At 39.4% G+C, this 13248-nt stretch overlaps 1 protein-coding gene across 7 annotated transcripts in view; it reads left to right on the top strand.

Moving 5' to 3' along the window:
- The window catches only part of CTNND2 (catenin delta 2), a 690230-nt gene that overhangs the window by 566604 nt on the left and 110378 nt on the right, over nt 1-13248 (top strand). The gene's annotated exons all lie outside the window — the stretch shown is intronic.

Below are 13248 nucleotides of genomic sequence, written 5' to 3'. Positions count from 1 at the left end.
AATGAGATTTTTTTACAGGTATTTAGCTTAAAAAATCATAACACTGTGAGATGTTATTAGGGGGAAGCAGCATAGAGACCTTGATGTTTTTAATGGAGTTAAAGCATAAAAATAAGAAAATTGAGGGGAGAGATTGTTCTAGAAATAGTAAAATGCAATTTCACAGGAACAGTATCATAATAATGAATTATGTGACTGGAAAGAAATAGCATGAGCAAATAATAAATGAATTTTGAGATGCCTAACTGAAAATCGTGAGGGAAGTGCTGGTAATACAGAGCGTGTGGATAATGACAGTAAAAAAAAAAAAAAAAAAAAGGTAGAACTAATGACTGGTAACTAGTCTAGACTAGGAACAGGGAGAAATGAGATATAAGACATCATTTCTAAGGATTTTTAGTTTGGTAGAGGAGAAGGATGCCTCTCAGGTTTGGAGAGAGACTCCAGCCAGAGAAATACCCATAGCAGTCAGTTCACTGAGAGTACCAGTATACATGCAGTTGAAAAGCATTTGACTTCTGCTTTTCTGTGCTATGCTGTAACGTAATTTGTTTCACTCAGAGTAGTGTTTTGTAGTTTCTAATATTCTAAAGAGTTTTCTGCTTTGTGACTTCTTATCCTCTGTATTAAAATTTCTAAGTAGCTGATCAGAAAGAGATGAACCTAATAATCTAATGAACTGATTGGTGTTGTAATTAATTGTGCTCATCTGATTAGTCAACAACCAAAGCTGATTTACCATCCTTTCTTCTCAAGGGTCTGCACTGATAATGTTTTTTTAAGACTGTAAAATAGATGCAGAAAGGCACTTGAAACTCAGATGTGACAGGCAGATTGCTTTGTAGGTTAGGGGAATCATCTTACCTAAGCAATCACGATCCTATTTGTTTGTTCCTCCAGGTTGATAGGATTGCTTATTGCAAGTCATATTTTTTTTTTCTGGAACCTAGTCTTTATTCATAGGATTTTCAGACTGGTAACTCTGATAAATATAACTATTTACATTGTTTATGGTCTGATTTTGGTGATTATCTTTTTCACTTGATTCTAAAACCAAAGCAAAAGAACTTTCCAATATTTTGATTTATAAGATGTGAGAAGAAGTGCAATACTAATAATGCTTTTAAATGTTTCAAACTCAAGGGCACACACACACAGACTTACTAAGGTTAGGTGCCTACTGAAGTATATGAGAGGAATATGCAATATGTTGTAATACCTGATCCGAAACTCTTTGTTTTGGTTTAGTGACAACAGCGTCAATTTAAAAATCAGCATAACAAATGGAAAAGTGAGTATTAGAACATAAAAAATAGAATCTTATGTCAAAATGGAACCCAGAATGCATCTGTAATGGCATTATTTATTTTCGTATTTGTACAACTAGAAAGTCACATCTGAATTGTCATCTGGCCCAAGCAGAATGCTTGTCTAACACAGAGTGAGAAACCAAAGTGACAGTGTCATGAGATGCTGTCCCAAGATTTAAACTAGTTTGCCCTCATACAGATGCTATTCTGAGTTAATATGTATGAAATGAGCTCTATTTTTCTTTTTTTTAAGATACAGCTTTCGTGTTTGCATAGACACACACTCACGTCTGTATATCATTGAACTAAGAGATCTCGTTTTAGCTTGCCTTCATTTCAAAGTGTCTACTTGTTTGGGAGTGTAATTGTCTGCCCAGTTGACTGTAAAATTACTGGTTTTATACCTGAATCACAGATTTGTCTTCTTGCGTCGTCTTGTGGAAGGAGTTTGACAGTTGTGGCACAGAGCTTTTTACTGCACAAGCTTGGTTGCCCTCAACTGAATTTGTGTGACTAAAACTTCAGGACGTGCTTCAAATATATGGCCAATGAGTCTACTTAGCACATGGACTTTCTTCTACATAACAGGCTATACACTGGATATTTAAACTGCCTGTTTTGTCTGGGAGACTGACTGACTCCTAGGTGTTTTAATTGTATGTATGAACAAAAAAGGAGACCCAAGTAATAACATGAGCAAGATAGGGAACTATAATTTACTAATTAAAACCTTTTTGCTTTTATAATCAACGATTAAGACAATGTATGGACAGCAGTTGAGACTCACTGGAATCCAAGACAGCCAAATGACTAAGAAAGTTTAAATGCAGATATTCGACTTCAAATCGCTTTCATTTTTTGCTTCTGTGGAATAGCACAGCCATATTCTTTCAGTGAAGGCTTCTGAGCATGCTGGAGACCAGATGCTAAATGCCTTATTAAAATGGAGCAGAGGATGTCTCCAAAGAGTACAAACTCTCAGGACTTCTTGGATTCATGATTTCTTGACAGAGGGAAGAAAGGATGCTGTCGTGGTTTAACCCCAGCCAGCAACTAAGCACCGCACAGCCGCTCGCTCACTCCCCCCCGGTGGGATGGGGGAGAGAATCGGAAGAGTAAAAGTGAGAAAACTCATGGGTTGAGATAAAGACAGTTTAATGGGTAAATCAAAAGCCGCGCACGCAAGGAAAGCAAAGCAAGGAATGCATTCGCTACTTCCCATGGGCAGGCAGGTGTTCAGCCATCCTCAGGGAAGCAGGGCTCCATCATGCGTAACGGTTACTTGGGAAGACAAACGCCATCACGCCCAATGTCCCCCCCTTCCTTCTTCTTTCCCCAGCTTATATACTGAGCGTGACGTCATATGGTATGGCATAGCCCTTTGGCCAGTCTGGGTCAGCTGTCATGGCTGTGCTCCCTCCCAGCTTCTTATGCACCTGGCAGAGCACAGGAAGCTGAAAAGTCCTTGACTGGTGTAAACTCTGCTCAGCAAAAACCAAAACATCAGTGCATTATCAACATTATTCTCATCCTAAATCCAAAACACAGCGCTCTACCAGCTACTAAGAAGAAAACTAACTCTATCCCAGCTGAAACCAGGACAGATGCACAAACTAGTCCTTTAAGAAAGCAAGATATTTAACAAATAAACTTCAAAAAAGTCTGTTTTCTGTGGGTTTTGGTGGGTTTTTTTTTCTGATTCCAAAAACTATACTTGTGAAACTTTTTCACGGATTTTTTGTTTTGAGAGTTTTATTAAATAAGCAAACTGCTCCATTTGGAAAAGTGTCATGCTTATTTTTAACTGTTAAGTTTATGTGATGGTCTGGTCCTTTCCTATTACTCTGGAGACAAATATATCTTCTGTAGCTAGGACATGCCTGCCAGCACTAACCAATTTAGGGTAAAACCTGGAAGCAGGTCAGGAATGCATTTTGGTCCCATGTTGGATTCTGAAGTTGCACTTCTATCATAATCAACTCAGGCGTTCAAAATATTTCTGAGTGTGTAGAAGAGAGGCTCACGTGTGTCCCTGAAAAGCATATGAGCTACACTGGGAAGAAGTCAAGGGGAAAAAACTGTCAAAACCAAGAGTTTTTGTTTTCACTTGTTAGTACTAGTTGTTCTTAAGCTAAAAGAAGGTGAAATACATCAGAGGATGGCAAGAAATTTCACACACTGTGTGAAGCTGGCTAAATTCCTTTTCACAAGTTTCAGGTATGAAAGAAAATCCTTTTCCCCAGCTGTTGTATATGTTAAAATTTTGGCTGAAGGAGAGTGATTTTTTTCTTTACAAATACTGAAAAATTATAAAATTATATTCGAGAAATAACATTCAAAGGATTTGATACAAGCAGTGTAAAACATGCTGATAAATAAAGTGAGAATAATATTTTTAAACACTTTTAGTAAATTACTGTCTTTTACAGATAGTATATTTCTTTGATGCTTATTCTGAACTCTAAAGCATCTTGCCAGCTTCTTTTCAATTGTTCTTATGCATGCAATTGTAATGCCAAGTTTTTCCTGAGGATATAGCCTACGAAAAATAAAAAAGAGGAATATTTTTCTTCTTGCGGAAGTATTTTTGCTAGTGCAGCTCATGCAAGACAGAGACTTTCCCACAGAACTAAGCAAGACAAATACAGACTTCATCTTTTAGTGGAGGAGAAAAGTAGACATAGAAATGATGAACAAATAACCTGAATTTTAATACTTTAGAAACTGCTTGAACAGTTAATGTAGAGGAAGGCAATTAAGAACATCAAAACAGACCAGTTTGTAAGCATTTGAAGAAAATAATCTGCTAAATAATAGGTAGAATGAGGTTAATTGAAAACCGTTTATGTCTGATCAATGGTTTTCTTCTGAATAAGATAATAAGCTGAGCAGGAAAATGAAAAAAACAGAGGAGACTACTTTACAATACTGAAGCATCTCACACAATATTTTTGAGTTTTCACAGTGACTAGAGTGGATGGCCAGGGAAGAAGAAGCAATCAGACCAGTAATACTTCCTCAGGGTATGCTCCCTCCGGCCACATAAGTGTTTCTCTGGGAGCTGGCACGGGGGGTGATGCCTACATTTAACAGCCTCAGTGGCATCCTTCTCCACAAATTTGTCCTGTTGCTTTTGGGTCCCTGCAAACGTTAAAAGCTGCAGTGTCCTCTGGCAAGAAATCCTGTGGGACAGAAGTGCCTCAGCTACTGCTGGAACAGTTAGTTCAGGTGCAGGGAACAACACGGCTGTACCAGCGTTTGTGCTAAGTCGGTCAGCCGTGTGGAGAAGCAATCAAAGAGAAGCTGGTGAGAGAGCCAGCAGTGGTAGTCTTGTAGCTCTTTCAGAGCTAGCTTCTGTGTCTTCGCTGGCTGCTCTACTGTGCCTTGCAGGTGCACCTCCATTTCTTCCAGTACTACCAATGGGGGACCAGAAACGCCTCTGGACTCTCCACATCCTTTCTTCTTTCATACTCAGCTGTGTTTATTACTCTACATAATAATATCATTTAACAGAAGTTAGGAAGTGTGTCTCTCTCAGGCCATCAGCTCTGAGTACTGATTCAGAAGCCATTGCTGAAATGCTGTACATCTCCTCTTTCTTCTCCAGCTGTTGGATGGCTATTCAGATTGCCTGTTCTCTCTGGGAGACTGAATGACACCTCGGTGTTTCATTTGTACATAAAGATCAAAAGAAGAGACCCAAAGCAGTGTTCAGGGTTAAATCCAGGATTCTGGATTTGTGAGGCCGGTGCCTTTTCAGGGTCGCTTATCCTCTTTGCCCTGCCAACCTCTTCCTGGCTCCCACTCTTCCTGAAACAGATGTGATTTCTTTAGTTTTAATAACTCTTAATAGATTTCTCTTCTGTGAACTTGCCTCCCTTTGAACCCATATACACTTCTGTCAGCCACAGCTGCTTCTGGGCAGGACATCTACACCTTAACTTCACTCAACTACCATTCCTTTTTTGTTTTAAGCCTTCCTTGTCTGGTTCCATCTGGTGTCACCCAGTTTTCAACTGAAATGAAAAGTTGATTTCTGTGCATCTTCTCTGTGACCATAATGACTTCATAAATTTTTGTTATATTCTCCCACTCCCGTTATCTGTCACTTTTTCAACCTGTTGGGTTCTGGCTTGCTAAATTGTTACTAGTGTGGAAGTGTGTACCCCTCCTCCAAATCTTTTCCAGTTCTGCTGTGTCATTTTTGAGATGAGGGGATCAGAATTGCACACCGTGATAAGGATGGTGCATACAGTGGTATACTCTCTTTATGTTGCTTGCCTTATATGCCTTACAGTCCATTTTGTTCATGTGGCTGCTGAGTATTGAGCTATCTCTTCATGGATGTCTGTTATAATTCCAAGGTCTCAGTGGTCAGTTCTGAGCCCAACATATTGTACGTAAAATCAGGAATATATGGGCTTTTTTTCTCATGTACATCACTTCACATTTATGTGCATTAATTTTAAAGTCCTGCAGTAGTTCCCTGTTAGCACTTAGCTTATTACTCTGAATAACTTAATATCTTCAGCAAACTTTCATTTCATTGTTCATCACCCATCTTTCATTTCATTGTTCATCTCCAATAGGTTACGAATAAATAACTCCACTGTTGACCACCCTCCATTGTGAGAATTGATCATTTATTTCCTATATGTTAATAATTATCTGTCCGTCTTGCCATGGTTGCTTATTCACATTAAAGTGCATTTGTTAGAGATCTTGTCAAAAGCCTTTTGAAAAGTGAAATAAATACTATCAATCAATCTGTCCCTTATCTAACATGCTTATTGCTTATGTATTTCATCTTCAAAGTGCAAAGGTAGGATTGTGAATGACTTCCCCTAGCATATCTTATTTATTCCTATGCCCGCTACTTCTGTAATTTATTATGGTTTGCTATAGGTTATAGCATTCTTCAACATGTTGTTGTATTTACATTCTTCCAGTCCTGAGATACCAAGGTGGTTTAAAGTGAGAGGCTGTACACCGTGGTCATGGCACAGTCAGGTAACAGTGTACAGTTCAGACGCTACTATTAGGGATTGAAGTGATGGCCTCCTAACATCTGCAAAGTGCTACTGGCCGAGTATAGAGTATGTTGAATCAAAAGGAATGGTTGAATTATACCTGATACCTTCTCATTTAAATTCATACAACCTTGTGCTTTTCAGTGGAAAAGGCAACCGTTTGAAAGTCTTAGGGTTGGCCAGTTTATTGTCCTCCCTCAGGTAAGGAGGAAAACGGAAAGACTCTACTGAAAACAGAAGTCTGCTTTTCTTCATCTCTAGATTTGCTGCAGTCTCTGGGCATGAGTGAGCAGCTGCGTGATGCTTGGCTACTGGCCGGGGCCACCACACCGTGCCATGCCACACCACACCACGCTTGTGTGCAATAGGTTTTTAACCCATTTAGAGCTCCATTGGTGTTCAAAGGATCTGATTAAATTCTGGGAAAGAATCGAGTTGGAAATGTTACAATTCCACATGGAGAAAAATGTCTTCACATTGACATCTTTAAACTCTTCTCATTATGACCTTCAGAGTCTGCACCACAGCAGCTTCTTCCCAAGGGCAGTAAGTGACACAATATTTCAGCTCCTGCCAGCTGAATGAACGCTCTGGTCAAACTGACTTTCACCTCCTGCAGGTAGTGCATTCAAAGCGGTATAGGGATAAGCAGCTGCGCATTAATGAGCGCAGTGATTTTTCTGCAGCCAGATACTACATGTCAGAGAAATGAAATATCAAATCAGAAATTTGCTGCAGATGGTATTTTTTTATGCCATAATTTAAATTCTTTACAGAATACACTATATGTAATTCTTTCCACGGTATTTAAATAGAAATTGCACTTCAAATGAAAACACATAGCAAAAGGGGGAGGGGGGAGCAGAGTTAGAAATATTTTTTGTTTCTTTCAGATAAGGCTATGGTTCATTATACCATGAACCCTTATCAAGAATATTTTATGCTGTAAAATTTTGTTTGTTTTGTTTCAGGGAAACAATTTCTTTTAAGATGTTTATGGCGGTTTATTTTCTTTTTCTACCACATATCTCTTCAAAACACATCAAAATAGCCAAAAATTATGTTAGAAGTCAATTGCTTCACAGATCACACAGAGCAGTGATTAAAAACAGTGCATTTAGCCTAAGGATTGGACATGCAGAAGCACAGCAGTAAAAGCTACCTGTTGAGTGCTTGACTTGGTAGGCTAATTGCTCTGATGTTTTGAAAATGAAAGATATAGCTGAATAATCAAAGCTAAATCACATTGTCATAGCATTTGATAGAAAGGTTAATAACCAAAACTGTATCCACATTAGACTGTCAGATGTTTGTCTAATTGCAAAGTATGCTTTTAAAGTGAAATGAATAGCTAAGAGATAAAGATCTGGGGCCAAATTCCTTGTTGATATAAAATGGTCTTGCTTCTTTAATTACAGTTGAGCTATTCTAATTAATAAGAGAGAATTTGACCCAAAACCTGTGTTATTCTTAGTCTGCATGCAGGACTGATAAATTATTACTCCTCTGAAGACCAACTTATAGATAAAGAAGGCTATAACTGGTACTAAGAGCATTTAGCAAGAAGAAATCTTGCTAATACTGCATTGAATTGTCATTCAAATCAGGCAAAATTGCAAGGAGGATCTGTGGCAGTGACTGAAAAATCTATCTTAATTTATTATTACTTCCAAACAATAAGCTGATTTTGTAGTCACTAAAAGCCTAACACTTAGAAACTCTTAATAATGAAGATGAACTGTCTTGTGTTTTCTTATTTTTTGTCTCACTGCCTTGTTTAAATTTGTATGTTATCTGAGGAATAGCTACTCTTATCAGCTCGTTTAGTTTTCAGCGGTAAGGGATGATTAAAAAAAGTCTTAGTGTACAAATAATGGTATAAAACTTGTCTAAAAGTTACAGTAGTAACCGTAACTACTACAGCTAATCTATTTACTGTATGTCCAAAGGCTGCACTGAATACTTACAGATAAGCCAGTGTGACTCACGGTCTACTCCGTTATAAAAAGCCCTTAAAATTGTATAGTTGTCAAGGGACTGCTGATGACTGTGAGCACACTTGCTGGATATGGGCATGGTGCTGGTTGCTTCTTTTTGCTGTCTGTGTTACTATATTAGACCCTTACAGCAAAGAGCCTGAATGCTTCTAGAAACAGCTGGAAGTACACAGAAAAAGTAATGGCTCTTACGTGCTCATCTGCTACATTGCAGACCAGCTGAGAGAATCATCACCACTCACTGCAGCCCGTGATGGGACTGGGGGTGCCAGCTTGCCACCGAGACAAGGCTCTGTCCCTGAAGGAGAATGCTTAGCCAATCAGACAGAAATAAAAATAAGCAGCATATAAGAGAACACGTGGAGGAGGCCAGTATCAGGGATTATTTTTTTTTTATGTCTGTGTTTTAAAGATTAGTATTATTTAGTGCATCAGTTGCAACTCGGTTATTCAGTATTTTCCTGAGGGCTTTTCCCTTGCTAGGTATCCTTAGGGAAACATAAACATGGCTCCTACAGCATTAATGGAGTATTTTGAATTCTTGATCTATATAAACTTTGCCCCCTTTCTGTGAAAAATCTCTTTTTGGTGGCTATTCTAACAAGTAGAAGAATGAAAAAGATTGAGGCTGTTATGATTAGTCCCTCTTACACGAATTTTTTTGGAATATAGGTATACTTTGGACGTATCTGAAGTTTCGTACCAAAGATAACTTTTGCATTCCACCTGATTTAGGATGTTGTCCTTCCTGTGTCTGTCCTTTCTTACATCACATCAGTCCGTAGCAAGAATGTTCCATATACTGGATATTAAACATGCTTTCTCTTTTTATCATGGGGCCTTGAGGAAGACCCATCTCAATTTCATCTTTGCTAGGTACAGATTATTTGTTCTCAACAATTATCCTACAGGACTGCAGTGAGATCTGCAGTCTGCAGACTTGTAGCTGGTACAGGAAAGGTCATACTACTTGATGTGACCTGAGCATGCTCAAGAAGGGCAGTTGCTCCTGTAGATACTTTAATTCTATCTTTGAGATTTGTAAAACTGCCACTGGGAGTGATGTCAACAGCTTGCTAAATATTCCCGTATCCAGAGGGCATGTCTCTCAGCACACTGGCTTTCTGGATGATCTTTCCATAGAATTCAAGGTCCTTCCCCCGGATAAGGCAGGTGAACTTAGTTATCCTAGAGTGATAAGGATATTGCTTGAAACCTCCCACAGTTTGTACGAGTGTATGGGAAATGACCCTAAAAGAGAAAGAAATTACTTGGCACCACCCATCTTCCCCTAGCTGAAATCCCACTGAGTATATTGAATAACTAAGGTAAGTGCCAGGGTTGACAGGAATCGGGTATGTGTTGCACAGTGCATTCCTTTGTACCACACACCTCGTATCCATAGAGCATTGGATTGACACCCCTTATGTACGTTTGGAGGATCATGCCTGCTGTTAGTTACCAGGTGATGACATGATAGCTGTGACACATCCTCCCATAAAACTAAAGCTAGATTACTGTAGTTCTCTTTCCATTCCTAGATCATCAGCAAAATGGGTCTGCCGTTTGTTCAGAAAACAGCAGTTTGGTGAGCCATGGGTCTGAGCTCTCGTTCTGACTATCTGTTCTTGGTGTTCCTCTCCTGAGAGGCAGCTGTTTACGTTAGAGGTCTGAGTGGGACCTTCTGATTAAACTGAGAGTTGTTCTTCAGCACTCTGTATTCTTGGTATTCCTGTGTGACTGGATTCCATTTGATATTAATTTTACTGGTTTATGGAGGTCTAAAGGATGCCTTGTCCTGTTAGACTCAAAATGTCAGCCTACACCTCACATATACCCTGTGAGTAGAGTTGCCACAAAATATCAAAATTTACCAGGCAATCAGGCTTTTGCTGGGCTGCCTGTAGGATGGAAAAGTGTTTTTTTTTTCTGAAAACCTATGCATTGTATCTTCACATCTGTTTAAAAATCCAGAAAAGGTGGTTTCATCTGTTTAGAGACTGACACTGGAGAAATACATGCTTACTTAGTGGGACATTCTACCACCAGTAGATACTACTAATGCTTCAGTTTAAGGTTTGCACAGTGACCTCTAAATTCACAAATGATAAATCGTGTCTTACTCCCTGTCACACTGACAGCTACAGCGTGTTTGAGTTAACAACAAGAAATAAGAAAATTAAGATGGCAGCGTGTTTTCTTTGACAGCTCAAGTAATCTGGAACTTGCTTCTCTTTCACAGAACTACATAGCCTGAACATGGTTATATTAGAAACTTTCTGTGAAAGATCTCGGTTAACAATGATTCCTTCAATAGAAGTGATGTAGGAATAGTTAGATAATGGGATGTATTTCTTTTTAAATAATCAAATTATTATTTCTGCCAAAATGTTAATGCAAAGTTTGGATTTGTCTTGGGTTTTAAGCTATGTCCCATGTAAACAAATACGCTAAATCTGGGGAGGGCTATAGTAGCTATGAGTCAGTGCAGAAACGAGACAGAGACTTCTAAAAGAAAAGGCAAAGCAGTCATGGGAATTCAGTATATCCACCTTTTGATTACAGAAGCAACTGCAGCGTAATGGGGAAGCATGATAAACAGAAGAACTGAACTCGACAGCTCCTCCACATAGGACAAAGAAATGCATTTTCTGTGCAAGATGTGCCCCTAGTGTGTCTGTATCATTTTGTATAAAGGCCTCATATTCTTTGTTTGGCTGGAAATGAACGAGGCAGGCAGCTCGCAGCTCAGGGACTGTTGAGATTGTCTGCATTGCTGTCTTGGTGAAGAGTTGTTTCTGGTGAACCTGGAGAGGAGCTGAGAGGCTGCCAGTCTCTGCAGGCTCTGGAGAGTCAAGGTGACATGCATTTGGCCATGCTAGAGAGAAGGAGAAATCACCTTGGTGAAAAGATCAGGGAGAATGTATCTCTGTTTCTAACAATGTCTAAACCTATGTATTTCGGAAGCTTGCACTCAGTATATGTAACTGCAGAAAATGAAGAAGCCTGGACACATAATGTTAGTACAGACTGTTACATCTAGTTCTGTTTAAAAGGATTCAGCAATGTTTCAGCTTTTTTTTTTTTATTTTTATAGTGGTGCAAGGAAAGGTGGTGTGCTGAGAACACTTCCTCAGCATCCTCCTATTGTAATTTGTGCAGTTATTCTTTTAGGGCTGGATACAACTCTCTTTCTCTTTTTTTAATCTCTATCTTCCTGGAGGGTGGGAGAGTAGAATTTCAGATAAAAGAAGTCCACTAATCCCCCTTGTCCTCACTGCCCACGTCCAATGCACTTTTCAGATCCATGATTCTGCTTTTCCTACATGTGCTGCCTTTCAGGAGTTTCAGGTGGAGCTGTTGCCTTTAATAAGGGGACAGTCTACTCAAAATACACTTTAGGCAGAGTCCCCAGCCCTGCAAATATAGGGCACGGGCACTGTTTTGGGAAAACCATGCTCTATAATTTTACCTTCTGATTCCTGTCACCCAAAAGGAAGTCAGAAGGTTTCCATCACTTCAAAGGAAGAGCCGATGGAAGACTTTTTCCACTTGATGCTCTCCAGACCCCAGTTGCTGGGTGACAGAAGAGGGTTTCCCCATGAACTGGAGGAAGACTCCTCATCTGCTGCTCTTATAGCAGCAGAGAGAGAGGGGAAGAGGTATGGAGTTCAGGGACCAGAAGAAGAACAAAACAACACAAAACTTGCAAGCCATTATGAAGGGACGCTTCTGATGTGTAATGTGGGGTGAACTGGCGAGTCTCAAGGAGAAAGGAAAGTATGAATTTGTGTGCTAGGGAGATAAAGGAATTCATTCTAGTGCTCCTGGGCTGTGTGGTTTTTGTTGGGCTGTCTGCAGAGGTGAAGGGAACAGTATTGAATTAATTGGGGCAGCCTGTGTGTGGGAGAGCAGAACTAATTAGGACTGTGTGGGGATGCAAGTTTAGATGGAAAGTCATGTGTGTTTAGGGAGCAGAATCAATTACGAACCTGCATGGGAGGGGCTGGGGGATTGTCCAGTTATAAGATTATTTGATTAGGAAAACTCTTTGGTGCTTTGGGGGAACAGAAATGCTTTTTTTCAGACGATAGGGAGGCAGAACAGGATTAAGTAAGTAGAGCAAAGAAAGAATTGAAAGGAAACCTATCCTTAAGTCCTCTCACCTTCCTCTATCTAAAATTCATTCCCCCTCTCAGGATTCTCGTCCTTTTTCCATCTTTAATGCAAAGACAATTGAAAACGGCGTAAGAGGAAGAAAGTGTCTTGCCTTCTTTCCAAATCAAAGGGCCAATGGCCTCCCTTCCATTTCCATACATTGGCATTAAGTACGTAGGGCTGGTGTGCTCTTCTCTGTTCCTCCTTTGTGGAAACTTTAGTAGTGGGGAGAGAGGAGCTACAGATGGGTCACCTCAGCAGAGGGTTGTCTTTCCTTGCCGAAGGAGATTATGTGAAAAGTTTTACCCCATTCTTGAGATTGCCGATTCACCCATTTCCAAATCAAAACTGCTGTGCAAATTTGAAAGCAATTTTTCTGAGGGCGGCTTGATGTTAGCAAGTATAGATTCTACTTATATGTGCTCATTCATACATATTTGTTTCCTTATATATCAATATTTTGAACTTTATGACACATTATGTTATGCAGTAAATTTTGTTTTAATTGTGTTTTTGTAAATGTGTTCAGAAGGCCCTCTGGCCCTGTCTGAGGAGCACAATTATTATAATAAGCTGAGGTTTTAAATTTTGCAATGTAAAATACCTTATGAGTAACTACGTAAAGAGAAGATTGAGGCATTAATGTTCTCTGAAAATGAGAGAGAAAAGGAAACACTCATGTAAAATGAGAAGCAAGCAATACCAGGTGTTTTATGTTATGCTTTGATAATATTTTTCTCTCAGGTTAAGAAC

The sequence above is a fragment of the Nipponia nippon genome, unplaced genomic scaffold, assembly GCF_047370975.1.
Source record: "Nipponia nippon isolate SJK-2023a ecotype South Korea unplaced genomic scaffold, ASM4737097v1 scaffold_1, whole genome shotgun sequence".
NCBI classification, from domain to species: domain Eukaryota; kingdom Metazoa; phylum Chordata; class Aves; order Pelecaniformes; family Threskiornithidae; genus Nipponia; species Nipponia nippon.
This window is presented reverse-complemented; position numbering and strand designations above follow the sequence as displayed.